The sequence below is a fragment of the Gorilla gorilla genome, chromosome 7, assembly GCF_029281585.2.
Source record: "Gorilla gorilla gorilla isolate KB3781 chromosome 7, NHGRI_mGorGor1-v2.1_pri, whole genome shotgun sequence".
NCBI classification, from domain to species: Eukaryota; Metazoa; Chordata; class Mammalia; order Primates; family Hominidae; genus Gorilla; species Gorilla gorilla.
The window spans coordinates 106287016-106309734 of NC_073231.2; the positions used below are offsets into that span (position 1 = coordinate 106287016).

At 44.2% G+C, this 22719-nt stretch overlaps 1 long non-coding RNA gene across 1 annotated transcript in view; it reads left to right on the plus strand.

Moving 5' to 3' along the window:
* The first annotated feature begins 2901 nt into the window (after positions 1 to 2901).
* LOC129523987 (uncharacterized) overlaps positions 2902 to 22719 on the plus strand; it is a 48794-nt gene continuing 28976 nt past the window's right edge. The window contains exons 1-2 of the long non-coding RNA XR_010134888.1: positions 2902 to 2988; positions 6751 to 6853. This is a non-coding gene — a long non-coding RNA (uncharacterized lncRNA). The remainder of the gene's footprint in view (positions 2989 to 6750; positions 6854 to 22719) is intronic.

Genomic DNA, 22719 nt, shown 5'->3' on the forward strand with positions numbered 1-22719 from the left:
AATACTGTGTAAGTGGCATCTACATTATAATGGAAAGGTTGCTAAAGTTAGTCTTCATTTACAATTAAGAGTAAAGGGACACTTTCTAAAATGTTTGCTTAAGTGTTCAACTTTTCTAGTTGGTCCCCCAGATTTGTGCTGGCAAATGAGTTTCATCTCTGATGGTGGTGGCTGCCTAATGCAATGTGTGAAGGGTTACAAAGCCATGTTCAGGTTCAGGAGATAAGAGTTTCATAACAAATGGTTATGGCACAGGAGGGTAGAGTGCCAATGTTTATCTATTGCTGTGTAATGAATTATCCCAAAACTTAGTGGTTTAAAACAATATCTCTCACAATTTTTAGGGGTCAGGAGTATGGGAGTAGTTGGATTGGGTGAGTTTGGTTCAGGGTCTCTTATGAAGTTACAGTCAAGATGTTGGCTGGGGCTGGGTGCAGTGGCTCATGCCCATAATCTCAACACTCTGGGAAGCCAAGATGGAAGGATTGCTTGAGCCCAGGAGCTTGAGACCAGCCTGGGCAATGTAGGGAGACAGCAATTTCACTACTGGGTGTCTAACCAAAGGAAAAGAAATCATTTTATCAAAAAGACACCTGCACTTGTATGCTTATTGCAGCATTATTACAATAGCATACGTAGTCAAGGAATCAACCTAAATGTCTATCCATTGATGATTGGATAAAGAGAATGTAGTATATATACATCATGAAATAGTTTGCAGCCATAAAAAGAAAAAGAATGCAATCATGTCCTTTGCAGCAATATGGATGCAGCTGGAGGTCATTATCTTAAGTGAACGAACTCAGAAACAGAAAATCAAATACCTCATGTTCTCACTTATAAGTGAGAGCTAAACAATAGATTTATTAATGGCTAAACACATGAACATATTTCCAAAGATATAAATAATGACACTGGGGACTTAATAAAAGGGGCAGAGTGGGAGGAATGTGAGGGTTAAAAACTTACCTATTGGGTATAATGTTTACTGTTTGGATGGTGGGTTCACTAGAAACCCAAACCTCACCATTACATAATATATCCATGTAAAAAACCTGCGTATGTACTGTCTGAATTTAAAATAAAATAAAATAACAAAAATAAATATAAAAAATAAATTTCCTTAACATTAAAACAAAATTAGCTGGACCTGGTGGCATGTACCTGTAGTCTCAGCTCCTTGGGAGGTTGAGGTTGGAGAATTGCTTGAGCCTAGGAGGTTAAGGCTGCAGTAAGAAAAGAAAAAGTGAAATGAAACAAAAGATGTTGGCTGGGATTACAATCATCTGAATTCTTGACTGGGGTGGAGGATTCACTTCTAAGAGGGTTCACTCACAGGACTGGCAAGTAGATGTTAACTCTTGGTGTGAGGTGCAGCCCTTCAACACCTGGGCCTCTCCTGAGGGCTGCTATGTGTCCCTACTACCTGGCAGTTGGCTTCCATCAAAACAAGCTATACGAGAGTGACCAGGCAGGAGTTATCATTTTTATGACTTAATCTCACATTTCTGCCACATTCTCTTCATTTGCAATGAGTCAGTAAATCCAGCCACACTCAAGAAGGAAGGAATTACGGTCTACTTTTTGAAGGAAGGCATGTCAAAGAATTTGTGCACATATTTTAACAACACCACATAACACTGTGACAGGTGTTTACTGACCTACTTCAGAACACCCAGAGAACCCTCACACAATCTGAGCAACAAAAATTAGTCTTCTTTTATTTAAAAAATTATTTTAAAAAATACAGAGTTGGCTGCATGAAGGCTTTTTTTTAAAAGTTCAGAGTCAAAGGTAGAGAATATGTGTGTGTGATGGAAGATGAAGAAAGATTTTCATATTTTCAGTCAATTCTCCTGGTTTCTTAGAGAATCGCTCAAAAACAGCTTAAGGGAACTACAACAATTTAACAGCTCACTGTCTCAAGGAGTGCTCCAGCTAAAATCTATCTGTGCAGCGGTGGCTCACACCTGTAATCCCAACACTTTTGGAGGCCAGTTGGATGGATCACCTGAGGTCAGGGATTCTAGACCAGCCTGGCCAACATGGCGAAACCCGTCTCTACTAAAAATACAAAAATTAGGTGGGTATAGTGGTGGGTGCCTGTAGTCCTGGTTACTCAGGAAGCTGAGGCAGGAAAATCGCTTGAACCCAGGAGGTGGAGGTTGCAGTGAGCTGAGATGGCACCACTGCACTCCAGCCTGGGTGGCAAAGGGAGACTCTCAAAAAAAAAATACTAATAATAAATAAAATAAAATCTATCTCTTAGAATATTGGCAGAGGAAGGCATGAAATGGCTCTGATGATACCCTCTTCACTTCTATCTTCCCCTAAGAAGGCTATGCCACAGGATTGGGATTTTAAGTCCTGGGGGCAGCTCTAAGTTAGAACAACGTTATTTGAGCAGAACATCCTAGTTAGGTCAAGTCAATGTAAAGAGTTCCCTCGGTTAACAGAAATAACCCAACAAGCTAATGCCACCAGCAAACAGAATTGCAGTGTGGGAAGTGCATATGAAAACATGGACACCTGCTTTCAGTATTCCACACTCAGCCCAAGAGAAAAACAACTGCTCAAGCACAAAATGGTGACTCTGTTTTCTGAACATTTGGTCCTGAGTGTCATGTGGTCTGGTCTGTGGTGTCCTAGCTTTGAAATATGTCTCCTCTTATTTTCAGGAGACGATTCCTCTTAGCAAAAGGGCACTGTGTACCCTCCAAGGCTGGAAATGATAGGTTTTCAGCGAGGAGTGAAAATATTGTGCTGACAGCCCTTTGCCTGTGTAGAACAGGGTTGTTTACTCGCACTGGAGCACAGCTTTATTGAAGCAGAGAGTCATGGTCCCATCATCAGGGTTGCCTAGCAACCAGTCTACGCCACTCCACAGAGTTTCAGAATGGGCTGGACCACAAGTACCCATTTTGGGGGATTTCCAGTGACAGTCCTACTCTCACTCCATCACATCGCTTCTAAAATCTGAGTCACATGGTAAGACACAAGATTAATTGTTCAGCATCTCCCTTTCTTCTTTGAAAGTTGAAAAGAGTATTTGTTGGTTGAGTATGTTTTTTCAGATACTACAGAGAATTGGTCACTCTAGGTTATTGAGAATATCTAATTTTAGTTTAATTGGATCTTTTTCTCTCCAATTCCTTTAATATTTTATGTGATATGATATTAAGAGCATAGTCTGTAAATGAATCTTATTATGACTAGCCAGTTTAATGTTCAGCAAAGTAGCTGAATGTATACAATGCTCATTTTATCAACAAAGATGCATGGTACCACACATAGTTTGAAAAGATACTCTGTTGTTAAAAATGTTGCTACCAAGGAAAGAAATCCTATATAAGCATAAAGACACATTCTACTAAGCAACAGATTGAAGGAGTTGGATATGATACAAAAACAAACAAAAAGACAAATTTACAACATCCCTTTATTAAACAAACATTTATGGACTGACTATTATATAGATGTGTCACTTACTGACATGGATACATTCTGAGAAATGTGTCATTTGATGATTTTGTTATTGTGCAACCATCATAGAGTGTACTTACATCAACCTAAATGATTGCATAGCCTACTACACACCTAGGCTATACAGTATAGCCTGTTGCTCTTAGGCTGCAAACCTATACAGCGTGTTACTGTGCTGAATACTGTAGGCAGATGTAACACAATGGTAAGTATTTGTGTATCTAAATATGAAAAAGGTATGGTAAAAATATGGTATGAAAGATAAAAAATGATACACCTGCATAGGGCACTTACCATGAATGGAGCTTGCAGGACTGGAAGTTGCTCTGGGTGAGTCAGTGAGTGGTGAGTGAATGTGAAAGCCTAGGGCAGCGGTGTTCAATCTTTTGGCTTCCCTGAGCCACATTGGAAGAAGAATTGTCTTGGGCCACACATAAAATACACTAACACTAATGATAGCTGATAAGAAAGAAGAAAGACAAAGAAAGAAAGAGAGAGAGAGAAAGAAAGAAAGAAAGAAAGAAAGAAAGAAAGAAAGAAAGAAAGAAAGAAAGAAAGAAAGAAAGAAAGGAGGGAGGGAGGGAAGGAAGGAAAGAAGGGAGAGAGAGAAAGAGAGAAAGAAGAAATAAATAAATAAATAAAGGAAGAAAGGAAGGAAGGAAGGGGAAGGGAAGGGAAGGGAAGGAAAGGAGAGAGGGAGGGAGGGAAGGAAGGAAGGGAGGGAAGGAAGGGAGAGAGAGAGAAAGAAAGAAAAGGAAGGAAGAAAGAAAGGAAGGAAGAAAGAAAGAAAAAGGAAGAAAGAAAGAAAAAGAAAGAAAGAAAGAAAACTATCTGTGCATAAATCTCGTAATGTTTTAAGAAAGTTTATGAATTTGTGTTGGGCTGTATTCAAACCTTGGGCCATATTCAAAGCTGTCCTTGGCCACCTGCGGCCTGTGGGCCATGGGTTGGACAAGCTTGGTCTAGGGCATTACTGTACGCTACTGCAGACCTTATAAACACTGTATTCATAGGCTATACTACATTTATTAAATTTTTTTCTCTCTTCAGTAATAAATTAAACATAGCTTACTGTAATTTTTATTTTATAAACTTTTTAGAAAACATTCTCTTTTATAATAACACTTAGCTTAAAACACACATGGTACAACTGTACAAAAATATTTTCCTCTTTACATCCTATGCTACTAGTTTTGTTATATTTTTAAATCATTTTATTCTTTTTTCTTCAAATTTTTTCTGTTAAAAACTAAGACAGAGGCCAGGCACGGTGGTTCATGCCTGTAATCCCAGCACCTTGGGAGGCTGAGGCAGGTGGATCACTTGAGGCCAAGAGTTCGAGACCCACCTGGCCAACATGGTGAAACCCCATCGCTACTAAAAATACAAAAATTAGCCACTGTGGTAGCACATGCCTATAATCCCAGCTATTTGGGTGGTGAACCCCCATCTCTACTAAAAATACAAAAATTAGCTGGGCGTGGTGGCATGTGCCTGTAGTCCAAGCTACTTGGGAGGCTGAGGCAGGAGAATCGCTTGAACCTGGGAGGTGGAGGTTGCAGTGAGCCAAGATCGTGCCACTGCACTCCAGTCTGGCGACAGAGCAAGACTCCATCTCAAAAAAAATAAATAAATAAAAATATATAACCACAAATGTTGTGGGGAAAAAAGACAATGAGTGTTTGGGAACCACAGTATGTAGAGGGAGAAGTTAAGGTAGAGGAGAAAGAGTCTGAAGATGAGACTGTGCTTGAGGAGATTATCCAGGCTGGAGGGTGATGATGGGGTATGCAGTACACCCCCCAGGTACTCCTGAAAACAGAGCTCAACTGCAACATGCCTCCTTTCCTACCACTAGAAGATGGGCAGGTGATGGTATTTTTGTGGTGTACAACGGTGGACCTGTGTATCTTTGTGGGACAATTGCTGTTGACGTTGGCCCTGTTTTGCATTATTTATGATTTGTAAAAGTAGTATTGATTTTATTATAAAGGGGCTATTTTTCCTCAGAGGATTTGTTGATTTATGTTTGTTTCAGTTAAAGGTTCAAAGTAGCCACTACTGATTTTTGTCACTTAATCTTTCTATCAAATGTTTTTATTAACGACTGTGCGTTATGTGTTCAGGAATTCAATGGGAAGTAGATTTACGGTCAGATCAGATTGAAGGCTTGGGTTAAAAATTAAGTGTATTTTTTCTATGTCAGTCTTTAGACATTTTTCATGGTTAAATTAAAGGTTAGCATGTTAATATCAATTTATGCCAGCTTGGGTCTTTACAAGAATCTACACAAAGTAGATCATTGATCTTAAAATATTGCCTCTATTACCTCTTTAAAGGCATAATCTCAATCTTTCCAACTTACTTTTTTGTTTTTGTTTTGTTTGTTTGTTTGTATTGTTTTTTTTTGTTTTTTTGAGACAGAGTTTCGCTCTTGTTGCCCAGGCTGGAGTGCAATGGCACAATCTTGGCTCACTGGAAACTCTGCCTCCTGGGTTCAAGCGATTCTCCTGCCTCAGCCTCCTGAGTAGCTGGGATTATAAGTACATGCCACCACACCTGGTTAATTTTTTGTATGTTTAGTAGATACGGGGTTTCACCATGTTAGCCAGGCTGGTCTGGAACTCCTGACCTTAGGTAATCCACCCTCCTTGGCCTCCCAAAGTGCTGGGATTACAGGCATGAGCCACCATGCCCTGCCCCAGCTTACTTTTTATAGTAACTTTGACAAAACCCTGTATAAGAGACATTGGACATATCCTTTTTGTAATGAGAATGACAAATTCATTGTTGCTAATTGCAGAACTACGGCTAACATTAACTAGTTAGTTATTCAAACACCAGCCATGTTTGCTGGGGATTTCTAACATTTTAGAGGAATCCAGCAGTTCATGTTTATCTAGAAAGGTTGGAATATTCAGTTCAATAACAGTTTCAAATCATAGTTGCTCATTTTATTTCCTGTTAAGATTATCAGTCTCATATCTAGCTAGGGTGCTTGGAGTGGCAAGGGCAGAGTGGAAAGGACTGGCAACACAGATATTATGTTAAAGTGACACAGTTGGATTACTGATAAGCTATTTTGAATAAATTACAATGAATAGGAATCTCAAAAGAGGTAAGGAACATTGAGGACTTAGACCAGATAATCTTGAGATAATCCAGTCTATCAACAAAATTATATAATTTTATATTTAAAGTAGAGAAAAATAAACATTGATGTTTCTTACCTGCTCAGTGTAGCTTTTGTTTCTGTTTTTGTGTAAGGTTCAAATTTCACAGTACGAAGTGTGTTCTTCAGATCTGGGGTTCTCTCCAAAATGGATAATCATTATTGGTTTTGTAATGCAATGCCAAGACCATCAGTAAGGTAAGTTTAATTATTTATTGCTTTGTTTTTTCTTTAGCGTGGTCTTAAAAATGATTCTCAATTGTGAAACTGGTTATCACATAGAAATAGCATATGCCATGCATCCTTCAGAATTTCAATGTCAGGCATTATGTCTCTTTCAAAGATATTTCATTCATTCTCTTCAATGTATATGTGCTAAGAGTTAGTAAAGGTTTTTTTTCTTTCTTTTCTTTTTTTTTTTTTTTTTTTTTTTTTGGAGACAGAGTCTTGCTCTGGCTGGAGGGCTGGAGTACAGCGGCACAATCTCAGCTCACTGACTGCAACCTCTGCCTCCCAGGTTCAAGCAATTCTCCTGCTTCAGCCTCCCTAGTAGCTGGGATTACAGGTGTGCACCACCATAGCCAGCTAATTTTTCTGTACTGTAGTAGAGACAGGATTTCACCGTGTTGCCCAGGCTGATCTTGAACTCCTGAGCTCAGGCAATCTACCTGCCTAAGCCTTGCAAAATGCTAGGATTACAGGAAGTTGTTTTCGTTAGTTCACCGGGAAGGGAAATGGTTGTAGAATTCTTTTTAAAACTTGGATCCCTTTGGAGTTGGACAGGCCTGGGTTCGCTTTATGTTATATGCACTTCACTTCCCACCCTGTGCTTCATCATGTGTAACCTTGGGCAAGGCAGTTAACCTCATCAAGCCTTCATCACTAATCTGTAAAATGAGAAGAATGATGATGCCCACCATATGGGACTATTTTTAAGGGTTAAATTCAACTTGAGCATTCACTACAGTTTTAAACACTTAGTAGGCCTTTGGGAAAGGTTGGCTATTCTTGTCACTCACACTTGGGAGAGGCTGAATTGTGTCACCCTCAGAATTCATATGTTGAACTCCTATTTCCCAGTACCTCAGAATGTGACTGCATTTGGAGATAGGACCCTTAAAGAGATAATTAAAATAAAATGCAGTCATAGGGATAGAACCTAATCCCATGTGACTGGTATCCTCATAAGATGAGGGGATAAGGACGCAGATACACACAGAGGAAAGACCACATGAAGATGCAGGGAGAGGCCAGCCATCCACAAGTCACGGAGAGAGGCCTCAAAAGACACCAACCCTGCTGCCACCTCAATCTTAGACTTCTAGCCTCTAGCATTCTGAAAAACAAATTTCTGTTGTTGAAGCCACCTTCTCTGTGGTACTCTGTTATGGCAATCCTAAAAAATTGATACTGATGAAGAGTCTATTTCTAAATTACATGTTACACAGTGCAAGATAAGGATGTTTCTGAAAGTTACCATATTTGTTCTGTTTCTATAATTTTCTTGCATGGGGAAATAACATCGACTGCATGTTCTGTTCTCTGGCCCTAAGCTGCCGTCTGTGGGATTTGGCCAGCCTGAGTTAGGCTGTGGATGGAATACAGACACAAAGATCAGGCGGCCATGGTGGTAACCAAGATGCCCCAGGGCATAAAATCAACAGTGTAATGATTTAGCATTTGTTATGTCAATACCGTGCTGGTTAGAGCAGCTAGGCTGGGATAAGCACATCAGAGGTAAATCAGAGTGAGCTCATATTTAAACACCACTCGGTTAGAACAATTTCCATTTTTCTCCAAGCAGAGCTAAAGATGTTGTTTGTTCACTTAGTGTTATTATGGGAACAAAATCATTAAACTGTATAGATTTTATTTTCCTTAAACCAGATGGAATCCTGATTTCATTGGAACCGAAGATAATAATGTCCACATGAACTGCTGATTGCTCTTGCTGGATAACTCCCCTAACTCCACGTGACTCTTTCCTTCTCCCTGGCAATTTGCATTCTTTCTCTTTCCTGCTTCCAAGCCTATCCTTGGGGCTGCTCATCTGCCCTTCGTGCTGCTTTCTTTCCCAGCTAGGCAAGGTGTGGGCACAGGGACAACCCTGACAGCCCCGGAATCCAGGCCACTTGAATCCTTTTGTCCTGCTTTCATTCATCCCGGGTTCACCAACCCTAGGGACAGGGAACAAGGACTTCCCCATCCTCACTACCTTCGGACCTTTCTGCAGCCATACTGAAGCCCTGACAGCTCTCTTGCTGATGAAAAGCAACTTGTCCATTGTCATGGAAGGGAAAAAAGAGAACTAAATCATTAAAACATTTATCCCCGAAGTTTTGGGAGGTTGGCTCTCTGTAAGTAACACCAGGGTCTGTGTTCGTAAATTGGAGACGGTAAAAGGACAGAGTTTAGCATTTCCATGTGATTGTGCAACTGCAGGGTCCACACAGAGAGTCAGTGCCTCCTGACGTGCTGCGTCCCAGGTGCCCTGCTTGCTTGCCTCTGCTTGTCCTGGGACGTGCCCTGTGACCATTCCCCGCTTTTGGCAATCATAACAAGGAGCAGCTGGCAGGGGGAGCGTGGTTTGCAGAGTCCCAGCTCCAGCATCCCAGAGCAGAGATGGATTAGTGCTGAGAAACAATAGCTTAACAGCCAGCACAGTCACATAGGCTCTGTCACTTAGTTTGAACCTCATGACAATCCCGAGAAGTAGAGCAGGTACTGTCATCCCCATGACTCAGCTCAGAGACTTGCTGAGGTCTTGGGAGGAGATCTGGAGCTGGGCTTCGAGTCTTCTGAGTGTCCTGATGTTTCATCCCCCCTCAGATCACGCCAAGGAGGCAACTGCCTACTCAGCTGATCCACAGCCTGGCCTGATCCCCTCCCTCCGTCAAGAATATTGTGCTGTGCCACGCCTTTACCAAACCCAGCCTGCACAGTCTTACTCAACCCCTGGTTGCATCTTTTTCTTGTATCCTACAACATCAATTTCATTTACAGATAACTTTTCTTATTGCTGGATATCTGAGGGCTGCCCGAAATGTCCTGAGCACTTTATTTTCCAGAGGAGGGATTAGCAGGAAGTCTTTTATTTCTGCCAGCAGGAGCCACCTGAATCTCTCCGGCACAATGACTGTCATGATCTGTTTCCTACTGTATCTTGCATCCAGAAAAAGAAATGCAAAAAGTACAGGTTGCAAGTACAAATGCCAAGCCTGGATTTTTCCCAGCTGGGAAGGGCCAAACCTGGAAGTCATGCCCAGAGTCCTGGTGGCCACTATAACTTTGCCCGCCTTTGCTTTGTAGAAGTAGTTTGGCCTGATAGAAGCTGCCAATTAAAACCATAAAAATTGAGCCAGGCGCGGTGGCTCACGCCTGTCATCCCAGCACTTTGGGAGGCCGAGGCAGGTGGATCACTGGAGGCCAGGAGTTCGAGACCAGCCTGGCCAACATGGTAAAACCCCATCTCTACTAAAAATACAAAAATTAGCCAGGCATGGTGCCTGTAATCCCAGCTACTCGGGAGGCTGAGGCAGGAGAATCGCTTGAACCTGGGAGGCAGAGGTTGCAGTGAGCCAAGATCATGCCACTGCACTCCAGCCTGGGCGTCAGAGCAAGACTTTGTTAAAAAAAAAAAAAAAAAAAAAGACATAAAAATTGACCTAAGGCCTGTTAGGTGATTATACATTGATTTTATACTTTGTGCCAAAACCTGTCAGATCTTGGCCTGCCTGTCTCCAGCTTACACAATTGGGTGCATTCCTCAGTACTAGGGGTTGGCTGGGGCAACGGTGTTGGGGAAAGAAAATGAAGAAAACCGAGGCGTTTTGTGCTGAGCCTCTCAATCTGTGTGCCAGCGTTCTTGAGCAACTGTTAGAGAAGCCAAGTCCAGGCGGTGGGCGGTTTATGGGGCTCGGAATTCCCCCTCGAGGTTCCCATGGAGACTCCCCTGAGAGAGCTGCTCCCAGCCGCCCCAGGCGTGGAAGGAACAGGCAGAGCTTGGTAAAGGAGGAGAGAAGGTCTCAGGGATGGCAGCGTGGGAGCCCAGGCAGGTGACCCCCCGGGCCTGCCTTGTTGGGGACTGACTTTGAGAAAAATTGTTACTTCAAATTGTTACTCTTGCTGAAAGGGGCGTTTCTGTGGTACCCTCTCTCCGGACATCATGTCAGTTTCCCTGGGAAGGCCTGGGGGATCCTGAGAGGGGTAGGGTGTGCTCTGAAAGTGTGATTTCCCCTGCCGGTCCCAGCTGCTTCTGCTCCAGCCACACTCTTCAGGACTGTCAGGGTCTGGGCTGAAGGTGGCTGAGAAGCGGGAAGGTAGGCACGGCTCTGCCACAAGTTCTCCTTCAGGCCCTGACTAGCTATTGGTAGTCTAGCTGTTGGTAGCCATTGGCCACCCGGCTGCCATCCCAGCCACAAGCCCCACAGACCCAAGAAGACACCCCCTGATCCATTCACATTTGGAGTGGGAAGGAAGACCAGGTTGGTTTTCACAGTAGGACTTAACTGTTGTGAGAATGGAAATGCGTGGATTAGAGGCAGGAATATTGGTGCCCAGTTACCCTTTGAGCCTATTTGTTCATTCATTCATTCATTTGAGTAGAGCTGCTGAGGCCTACTATGTGTCAGGTTGGATGCCAGGCCCTGGAGACAGAAAGGTAAGTAGGCCAAAGTTACTGCTGAGCCCACCGTGAAGAGACAAAGCGAGTTTAAGCGATGACAGTCCAGTGTGGTAGGCGCTGAGATGGGAGCCTGGCCCACATGCTCTGGGATACATTGGAGGATGGGCTCCCAACTCAGTCACACAAGACAGGGAAGAATTCCTGGAAGAAGCAGCAGTGAAGCTGAGGCCTTGGGCTTGGTTTAAACCCCAGACTCCCACTTGGTCTGTCTCTACAGCCCATTTCTTGTCCTATCCACATGTGCTCCTCTGCCTCTTTTGTCTGCTGATTTCCATCCCTGTCCACCCCCCATATCAAGCCTCTTTTACTTCTAAATCTTTGTTGAGTGTTGACTCTGTGCACCGAGCTAGAAGCAACCATTACCTCCCAGCAACCCTATGAGATAATGAAGTCAGACCACCTGGCTTCAAACCCCAGCTCAGCCACTGCAAGCCATGAGATCTGGGTCAAGTTATTGAACCTCTCTATGTCTGTTTCCCTAACTGTACACTGATAGTACACACTCCACAGTGTTGGTGTGAGGTCTAAATGAGTTAATATATGTAAAATGCACAGAGAGACATCAGGGATATGTTCAGAGCTGCGTATGTGTTAACTAATATTGTGGTAGCCTCCACTTTATAGATGAAGAAGTTGAATTCAGAGAAGTTAACAATTTGTCCAAAGCCACACAACTGGTAACAGGTCAGAGGCAGGATTTGAAGTCAGGGTTTCTGACTTCATGTCCAAAGTTCCCTTTTCCATGACACCACAGCTGCCTCTGATACCCTTTTCCATGACACCACAGCTGCCTCTGATACCATCTCTGGTTCAGAGTCCTACCTGGCCCTGTGGCCAAGGTCGTGACCTCCTGCCGTGCTATCTCAGCGCTGTCCCACCAACCTATTGCAGCAGCTGAGCCTGGTCCTGTCCACCACAGCCCACATCTGAGCACCGGAACACACAAGAGTTTGGGCCCTCAAGACCACTCTCAGCCTGAGCCCTGCCTATTCAAACTGGCTGTTCTTGTGCAGAGAAGGAAGCGGGTCACCTCAGTGGCAGGAAGGGGGCATCAAGAAGGCAACTGAGAAAGCTGCAGTGTTGAAATGAGAGAAGTGTCAAGGTGTCATAGTGGAGGCATGGAGTGGAGCCAGGCAGGTGGAGTGAGGCTAATAGGTACACAAGTATTTCAAATAAAGGCAAACTTTCCCCTTTTGGAGGTGGTTTTTTTGTTTTGTTTTGTTTTGGAGACAGGGTTTTGCTCTGTGGCCAGGGCTGGAGTGCAGTGGTATGATCACAGCTCACTGTAGCCTCAACCTCCTGGGCTCAAGCGACCCTTTGGAGGCTTTTTAATGTGACTTTGTAATGCTAACTAGGGCACTGAGCACTAATTTCAAATGGAAATTCCTACAATTATCCTAAATGTTCTCATAACAACCCACTAGATCTGTATTAAGTCTATCCTGTAGTCCTTTCGGCCATTTGATAGAAATTGACCAGGGGGTCAGAAATTGGGAATCAGAGTCTCCAAGTTCTGTGCTTGCCCCGTGACTTTGGAGAGATGTTTGTCTTTTTAAGAATCTGCTTCCTCATCTGGAAACCAAGGGAAATTTTACGGTTTTCCTCTGAGGGGTATTTTTGAGGGTAGTTGTAGACCATCTTCCAAGTACAAAGCCTCAGATATGCAGAAAGAGAGCTGGCATTTCAGAAAATGTGGAGCTCAAGTGTTTTCAAATCCATTATTATTTCCATCTAGGAGCATTTTTTTTAAAGAGGCCAGGTTAGTTCCAATGGATTCAATACTGTGTTCATCCACTCCTGAATAACAATAATCAAAGTTCTTTATTTATTTGAGTTTCGTTTGAGATGTTTCAGCCCATTATCCTTCAGCTGGGCCACTGAACCTACACTCAGAAATGAGAACCAGCTGACTAAATAAATAGTTGCATATGGAAAAGAAGTAGGAAACACCTTTCCAAAACTAATAATATTAACAAACTTCCAAGAGACACACAATCCATAATTAGTGACTATTTGGGGGGAAAAAAGACATAAACCTTGGAATTTGAAATGTGATTCTGAGAACAGCCTGGTGTGTTTTTTCTTGCTCAGAATCTGTCCACCCTTTTTTTTGGCCCCTTTCCCTTCTGACAGCCACATTAATTCAAATTCTTTCTCTACATGTCTGTAGATTGCAAATTTAGATACTGGGATTCAATACTTCTTGCCTGAACTTCCAGAGTTGCCAGTCGACAAAGGCTTATTAAAAACCTCAGTAAGTCATGTGACCAGACAGAACTGATTCTAGCTCAGCCCACAGGAAGGGTAGCCTTGCTCTCAGAAACCAAATCTCTGGCAAGGCTGCCTTTAGGGTCAGATTCAGTGACATTGGACTCCATGCCGGGGCAGACCCAATCGGTGTGCCTAGGCCAAGATTCAGCAGGCCACAGATGCCTGGGGAATGAGCTTGACCTCCTGGAGTCACTCCTTAAGAGAAGCACCCAGCCAACATCCCTGGGTTATCCCACTTCCAACACAGCCCATATAATGCTGAAATTCATATGCCATTTACTAACCTGTGCCAGATCATCATATCACCCTCCCCTCTTTCTCTCAAGTGTGATAGAAACGGCTAGTTGACCCCTGAAAAGTCATGATCTCCTTGACTCCTTGATCTGTATAGTATGAACTTGCTGTTGAGAAGCAGGTGACTAACCAGGGACTCCATTTCCCAGCCTCTCAACCCACCCCATGTCCTTCACTCTGGCCGGTGAAATAAGAGCCTGAGAGATGTGTCACTTTCTGGCTGAGGTGGTTAAGTATCCAGTGTGGCTTTCCTCACTCTCTTCCCCAGCTTGTATCACTAAAGGACAGAGGCCTGGATCCCTGAGTAGCTGGGTGGAGGAAGAGCCCAGGACTGCTGCCTGACCAGGGATGTCTGATTAGAGTTTGTGTGAGCCCGAAATACACTTTTGTGTTCAGCTGTTAATATTGTGGGTTTTTCATTGCAGCGGTTCACTGTGTTGACTAAGATAATGCCCATGCGGCATTTCCTAAGCAGCGCATCTCGTGATGATAGTGGGATTTTCCCCTGCTCCTATCTTTCTTTGTGCAGAGAACACCAGTGCTGCCCACGTGCTCTGTGGTCTTGTTTGAGTCTCTGTATACCTCTCTCTCCACCCTCCCGAATGGAACCTCGCTTTGTGAGGAGGCAGTAGAGCGTGGGCAGAAGTTACAAGCGTAGTTTCTGATCAGATTGCTTAGGTTCAAATCCTGACCCCACCACTTACAAACATGTGAGGCCTTGAGCAAATGGCTTAACTTCTCTGAGCTTTAAATTCTCTCCCTAACAGAGGGAGAGTACCTTGCAGAGTTGTCATGCTGAATAAACAGAACAGTGTAAAGTACCTGGCACATAATCAACACAGTAAATATTAGTATTGTTAGATGGCTGTTACCTACTGAGCCAGCTTCAGCATAATAGATATGCAGATTGACTGCAACCAATCAGCATCATTGCCACTCTTCTTTCTCCTCCTTTCTTCTATTCATGTCAGTAATTCCCACCAGTAACGCACAACAGTTTTCTTTCATGGGTACTGGTGTTTCTTCTAGCTCTGTCCCATGGTCACCACCGACCTTCTATTCTGAGATGCCACAACAAATTTGAAATGTGTAAGTATTTTTTTTCAGAATTAGAAAGTAGGGTGGATTCCAAGGAAGTGGCCCCTAGTGTGTGCTGGATGAACGCTTACCTGCTTTGGTAGATATCTGGTCCTGCTCAGGAACAGCTGTCCTGATGGGTCAGCGCTGCCCTCCCTGCCTCCCCTCAGGGTTCTGTGTTTCCAGCTCTGCTCTTGGGAGCTTTGGTAATGCAGAAAGCCAAGTGGGTAAAAGGATAAGAAGCACCCAGACTAGTATTAGAGAGAGTTTCCCCAAGATTTCAGAGGCAAGAGAAGCTAGGGCATTTGTGGGTTAAGAAGGAAGCAGAAGGAAGAGACAAGGAGGGCTGAGAACTGTATTGCCTGACATCCATCTTCTTTAGGATGGCCAAGAAGTACAAATAAAGGCCTTATGTGATTTCTAATTGCTTTTTGGTGGCTAGACTGTCTTTCATGTATCATGGTCTTATTCTGAGACTGGACTGTGAAGCCACAGCTTCAATAGGGTTATAACGCTTTTTTGCATAGATTGACATTCATCCATCCTATAAGCAGATGATAAACCTTATTTGAGAAATTAAATGAACACAGCAGCCTTTGTTCAGCTAAGTAACAGGATTGAGGGGTTCCATCGGGGGCAACAGGTGTGGCAGAGCAGTGAAAAAGGCTGGCACATTCCCAGAGGAGGCAGCAGCCCCAACCTTGCTTCTAGCTTTCTGAATATTGAACAGGCAAAGGCCAGCACAGACAGCATGAGACAGACATCTCTGACCCCACAGAGTCTCGGGCATTCACCTCCTAATGCTATGAGCAAATCAGCGCTGCCATCAGAACGTCTTGGCTATTGGCACCAGAGCAGTGACTGTCGCCCCATTTCAGATTCTGGTTAGAATGCAGATAAGTTCACAGTTTACAGGCTTTGAAGCCCTAACTGAACCTTTCTCCAGGACCTGTTTGCAAGTGGCTCTTCCATGATAAGTCCTCCTCCACTGGGATTCTTATGGATTTGGGCCCAGAAGGACTTTAAAGGTCATACAGCACAACGCCTTCATTTGCGAGAGGAGGGCACTTGAAATCCTGTGGCTTCTCCTCTAACACAGGCTTTGCTAACTGAGATGGTAACAGAAGCTGAACTTGGCCAGCATGCCCAAGGGGCTAGCATTTCCGTGGGTGTTAGTAGTGAAAGAGAAACATGCTCACTGGGGTCTGGGGTGCTGAGACTTCACAGCCGTGGGCTGGGATGGCCTAGAAAATGGGCTCCCTTCCTCTAGGCTGATGGTCTGAATTGCCTGTGAATGGAGGGCATCAGGGGTCCATTGGGTGCTGGTGTCACAGGGCTGCATTTCTGTTCACTCTATCGTGACCTGCCGGTGGCTTCCTGGAAAAGGCTGAGCTAATCCTCAGCAATCCTTAGCATGAGAGTTCAAAGGTGACCGATGTTTCACAACAGGAGACTCGGTCCTTTGGCTTAAGTCTTCATCCTCTACTACAATGCAAATATCGTTGAACAAGAGGTGCTATAGTGGGAGAGTAGAGAACTGGATGCTAGTGCCAATTCTGCTATTGGCTCCTGGGTAACCGTGGGCAGCATTCTCACACTTGGAGCCTCAGCCTGTGGGTCACAGGACACTATCTCTGGGGTACCTGAAAGTGCTGCTAGGATTCTAACGTAACTAGAGAAGAATGAATGACCCCTCACACTTGACTGTGGTCCTTTTCCAGAGAGCAGCTTAGGGGAAAACGGATGTGGAGAGTAATTGGGAGACTTCGGGCTCTGAAAGGGAACTTCACAACCTGGCTCAGGGCTGCACAACACAGGAAAGGCAGTGCTCACGGCTCAGAGCCCACCAGTGCTGCTGGTCTGGACAGCGACATCTTGAGCCCTTATGAGGGGGCAGCTCCGTTCCCAGACGTGTGTCACCCAGAGTCCAAAGCCTCTGTCACTTCAGAGGAAGCTGGAGAGATGATTCTGGAATAGCTCCTCTCTCCTGTGTGAGGCAAGGAATAAGTGAGCTCTTAAAAGGAAAGGTGCCCAGCCTGTAATCCCAGCACTTTGGGAGGCTGATGGGGGTGGGTCACTTGAGGTCAGGAGTTTGAGACCAGCCTGGCCAATATGGCGAAAATCCATCTCTACAAAAAATACAAAAATTAGCCAGGCATGATGGTGTGCACCTATAATCCCAGCTACTTGGGAGGCTGAGGGACAAGAATCTCTTGAATCCGGGAGGTGGAGGTTGCAGTGAGCCGAGATCGCGCCACTGTACTCCAGCCTGGGCGAGAGAGAGAAACTCTGTCTCCAACAAATAAATAAATAAATAAATAAAAATAAACAAAAGGAGAGGTCCCCATCAGTTTTTGTTTGTTTGTTTTAAGACAGGGTCTCTGTCGCCCAGGCTGGAGTGCAGTGGTGCAAGCATAGCTCACGGCAGCCTTGAACTTCTGGGCTCAAGGGATCCTCCTGCCTTCCGAGTAGCCTGTAGTCTCGGCTGGGACTGGACGTGGACCACCAAGCCGAGCTAATTTTTTAATTTTTTGCAGAGGCAGGGGTCTCCCTATGTTACCCAAGCTGGTTTGAACTCCTGGGCTCAAGTGATCCTTCCACCTTGGCCTCCCAAAACATTGGGATTACAGGTGTGAGCCATCAGGCCTGGCCCCATTGGGTTCTTGATAATTCTTTAATCAAGCAATTGCTCCCCAAAAGTTTTATACCATGAATACTCTTGCTAGTTTTCTCCAATAAAAGATGAGATGGCTTCTCTTTTGTTTGACTTCGGAGGGCCCATTACTGTTTGAATTTGAATTTGAGCTACCCCCACTTTAGGCAGAAGAGGAGTCTTTTTAGTCTGCATGAGGGAGAGCTGAACTGTGTTAGGCAAGAGAATTTTGTCGTAGTTGATGTTGTGCTTAATATTGGTGGATGGTGGATATTGGCCTTGGGGCCCGTTAAGCAATTGAATGAAACAGACACCTGCCATGTTTCCTGGCTGTCCAGCAACTTTTTAAACTCACCTTTGCTCTACTTGGGAAATGTCCTGCTTTGTAAGTTCTACTTTCACCAGGAACAACCCAGAAAATTCAGTCTGCAAACTCCTCTGCCATTACAGCACAAGTAATATGAGCTGGGTTCTCCCAATCAAATTACGTGTGGGGGACCTGGACTTGGAAGTGAGGACCTTACAGAACCCATTTTGCTGGCAAGGCAGGTAACAGAGGTTTCTTTGGGAAGAAATGTGGTTAAGATGGCATCAGTGGAGTTGCCTGGCTGGGAGCTTTTGCCTGGGTGGCAGCTGCTTCCTCATCAGGACAGGGCTGTAGCATGGATTTGGACATCGTTCTATGGAATTGCTTCTCCAGGCTCCTGCTAAGTCTGTGAGCTAGCCAATTCCCTTCCTATAAACTCCTTTATTTTTGATTACCAGAGCTGGCCTTTGTGGCTTTCTGTTGAAAGCTTCGAAGGATTCAACAATCAACCACTAACTGGACGACTCCTCCTCACGGGCGCTCTGTGCCCTGAGATTGCCACAGCAGCAGGAGGCTCAGCCAGACCTCCAGGAGTTCCCCTTCTCAAACCTCATTCCTCACCATTTCTTTCCTGCCTATTCACTCCAGGCCTCCCACATGGTCCTGTTGAGTTTATCCCCTCCTGTTGCCACACTAACGGCCACTCTGTGGGAAATGCAGTGGTTTTTAAAAACCACCTCAGTCGCCTGGTTTTAAAGAATGAACCTGGCCTGAGGGAGGCACATGTCCTCCATTCCAGAGATAGAGACCAGGTGCTCTTCCAGGATGGCAGCCCCCCAAGAATCTGCTTGGGGGTTTCAACTCAGTTTCCAAATACCTGGGCCATCATTCCTTACACAGAGCCTTTGATATCTTCTTGCTTAGGTAGTTCACCACTAGCCCATGCTAGAATCCAAAGAAATGCCCAGTTAGGTAATTTTTGTTTGTCTCCAGTGAGAAGTATCTCCAGAATGTAAACACTACAAGGACAGGGATGTGTTTACTGATACAGTCATCCTAGTGTCTAGAACTGTTCCTGGCACCTAATGAGGTACTCAGTAAATCACTGTTGAATAAATGTAGGAATTTATTTAAACTGCAATCTGCCAGATAGTGGTCTAAAACAGCGGTCCCCAAACTTCTTGGCACCAGGGACTGGTTTAGTGGAAGACAATTTTTCCACAAACAGCAGCAGGGCAGGGGTGGGTGGAGGGGGGATGGTTTCGAGATGAAACTGTTCCACCTCAGATCATCAGGCATTAGATTCTCATAAGGAGTGAGCAGCCTAGATCCCGCGCACGCACAGTTCACAATAGGGTTTGCGTTCCTATGAAAATCTAATGCCACTGCTGATCTGACAGGATGTGGTGCTCAGGTGGTAATGCTTGCTCACCTGCCACTCACCTCCTGCTGTGCAGCCCAGTTCCTAATAGGCCACAGACCTGTACCAGTCAGTGACCCAGGGGTTGAGGACCCCTGGTCTAAGACAGACTGAAATAGAAATGAACATCACGTTGAAAATTTGGTATGCCTTAAGAGTTTCACAAAAAATGTATCTACAGTGTATCTATCCATCTGTTCTAGAAGTCTATAGCCATCGAGGGGGAGGCCCAGTGTATGGTCTTTGTGGAGAAGATGGGCTCTTTTTTTTTTTTTTTTTTTTTTTGAGACAGGGTGTCACTCTGTTGACCAGGCTTGAGTGCAGTGGTGCACTTATAGCTTGTTGCAGCCTTGAACTCCTGGGCTCAAGGGATCTTCCCGCCTCAGCCTGGTAGCTGGGATTACAGGTATATACCACTAAGCCCAGCTAATTTTTAATTTTTTTGTAAAGAGGTAGTTTTGCCTTGTTGCCCAGGCTGGCCTCAAGCAATACTCCTGCCTTGGCCTCCCAAAGTGTTGGGATTATAGGTGTGAGCCATTGCACCTGGCCTGGTTACCTCTTTGTGATATTTTTTGGTATCAACTACTAATTAAAATTTGTTGGCATTTGGTACATTTTTATTCTAGAAAGCCCTGAAAAATCTCTACTATTTGCAAAGCACCTTCTTCTTCTTTTTTTTAAAAAAGGGGGCAACAGTGTATATTGACATTTTTAGTTTTAAGCCTGCTTGAAACTGGTCTTTAATGTTTATATAAATTTAATACAAGCTTCCTGATGACATCACCCTCTTGCTGTGGCCTTTGGGAGATAGCGGAGAGTCTCACATCAAGTGCATTTTTAGTCTGTGGTTGACAAGCATGTTGAAGCTTTTGCATGCATCACCTCAGTTATCCTTCAAGGACCTTGAAAGATACAAGTCATATAATAATCTCCATTTGACCAATAAAGAAAGTGGTGCATAGAGAGGTTAAATTACTTGCTAGTGAATGGTGGAGCCAAGATTCCAATCCAGTCCAGCTGACACCAGAGCCTGCGGACCTGACCATCGAGTGTTCTGAAACTGGTAGACCAGAGGGCTTCTGGGGCCCCTCTAGTGTCTATGTACAGTAGAAAATGCTCAAAGATGATTGTCATCCCCAAATATTCAGCCCCTACCATAAGTCTCACAGCATCTACTAGAGGCACGATGATAACTTAGCCCAGGCAATAGTCATTGCTTCTAGGATGTTATTCTCTAGCCTTATACTCTAGCACGCCCCATCCACACAAATACAACTTTTTAAAACCAATATTTCACAGCTGGGTGTGGCGGCTCACACCTGTAATCCTAGCTGCTTGGGAGGCTGAGGCGGGAGGATCACTGGAGCCCAGGAGTTTGAGACTAGCCTGGAAAACACAGTGAGACCATGTCTCAAAAACTAAAATCAAATCAAGTATCTCTAGAAAATTCTCTGTGTGCTCACTCAACAGAATACAAAGGCTCAATTTCCCATCTTAGCTTTTAGCTCAAATGTTCTATGTCTTCTAATCTTGCTCTAAGCACATTGAATCCACTTTCAGAATTTCTTTGATGCCAGAGTTGCTCTGAATTGCCAACGGACCTCAGTGGTAAAGGTTTGACAGCAACATTATTTGCTTTAAGTTGTCAGCAGGAAATACTTTATCACCCCTTACTCCAATATTTCAAATTTATCTTCAATTTGCTTAAGAAAGTTTGCCTAGGTTGGGCATGGTGGCTTATTCCCATGATCCCAGCACTTTGGGAGACTGAGGCAGGAGGATTGCTTGAGCCTAGGAGTTTGAGACCAGCCTGAGCAACATAGTGAGACCCTGTCTCTACAAAAAAATAAAAATTAGCTGTGGTGGGTGGCACGAACCTGTGGTCTCAGCTACTCGGGAGGTGGAGGCAGGAGGATCACTTGAGCCTAGGAGGTTGAGGTTGCAGTGAGCTGTGATTGCACCACTGCACTCCAGCCTGGGTAACAGAGCAAAACCCTGCCTCAAACAGAAAAGAAAAAAAAGAAAGTTTGCCTGAGTAGTTTAAACGTTTGTGGGAAATGGAGTGGTGTGGGGGATGAAATGTGTTTCTTCCTCTATTTTCCAATTCCTTCACCTCTTATCCATCAAAGTAAGGATATGATATGATTTAGCTCTGTGTCCCCACCCAAATCTCATCTTGTAACTCCCATAATTCCCACATGTTGTAGGAGGGGCTGGGTGGAAGATGATTGAATTATGGGGGTGGGTCTTTCCCATACTGTTCTCATGATAGTGAATGGGTCTCACAAGATCTGATGGTTTTAAAAATGCGAGTTTCTTTGCACAAGCTCTCTTTTTGCCTGCTGCCATCCACGTAAGATGTGACTTGCTCCTCCTTGCCCTTCCGCCATGATTGTGAGGCTTCCCCAGCCACACAGAACTGTGAGTCTTTCCTTTGTAAATTGCCCAGTCTCGGCTATGTCTTTATTAGCAGTGTGAAAACGGACTAATGCAGGATGTAATTTGCAGACTATTTTAAAGATAACAGCATCTCAATCATAGAGCTCTTTTAAAATTAACTGTGAATATAAATGATTTTTCAGATGCTACAAACATATTAGTATGTTTGTGGAGAAGCTTGTTGTCATTGTCTAAGGCCCAGGTGTAAGAGGGGTTTTGTTGAGATTAAGTCAGCTGATGAAGGCTCTTATTTTTACTTCCATCTTTTTCCACAAGAATGACACTTATGGACAGTTTCCTTCTTAGGACGCTATGCTGAGAGCATCTCCCAGGAGAGGAGTAAATGTTGTCCCTAGCTGATTCTGTATGGAAGCTCTTGACCTGGTCTGCTTGTGTTCCATTCTGCTACCCAAAGTCAAACCTAAAAATACAAATCTGAAATTATAGCCAGCACCAGGGTATAAAAAAACCAAAAACCAATAAAACCATTTCAACTTCTTTCCCAGAAGAGAAAGTCATCCCCAAATAGAGGATATGGATGCTTAGGTTTCAAAGAAAGGCCAAGAAAGGGTAACCCAGCACAGCTGAGGCAAGTTTTTTTTTGTTTGTTTTGTTTTTGGTGGGGGGGTAAGGGGGGTGTGGGGTGTGGAGTACTGACTTCTCACACTCCTAAGAGGTTGCTAAGCAGGGCATCTTATTAAATGCCCGGCAATGGAAATCAGCCAAGTGTTCCCAGGGAGGGGGCCCTCTCCCAGTCCTGGGCTCCCCTAGGAAAACAGATCTTAACAAAGCTCTTGATTATTTTGCCATGTCCATGATTTAGCATTTTTTCCTGGAGTTGGAAAACAGCTGAGAACACTGAGCAAGTCCTTTTTGCTCATAGATAATTCCTTTAGTTTGGTTCTTACCACTTGTTTGA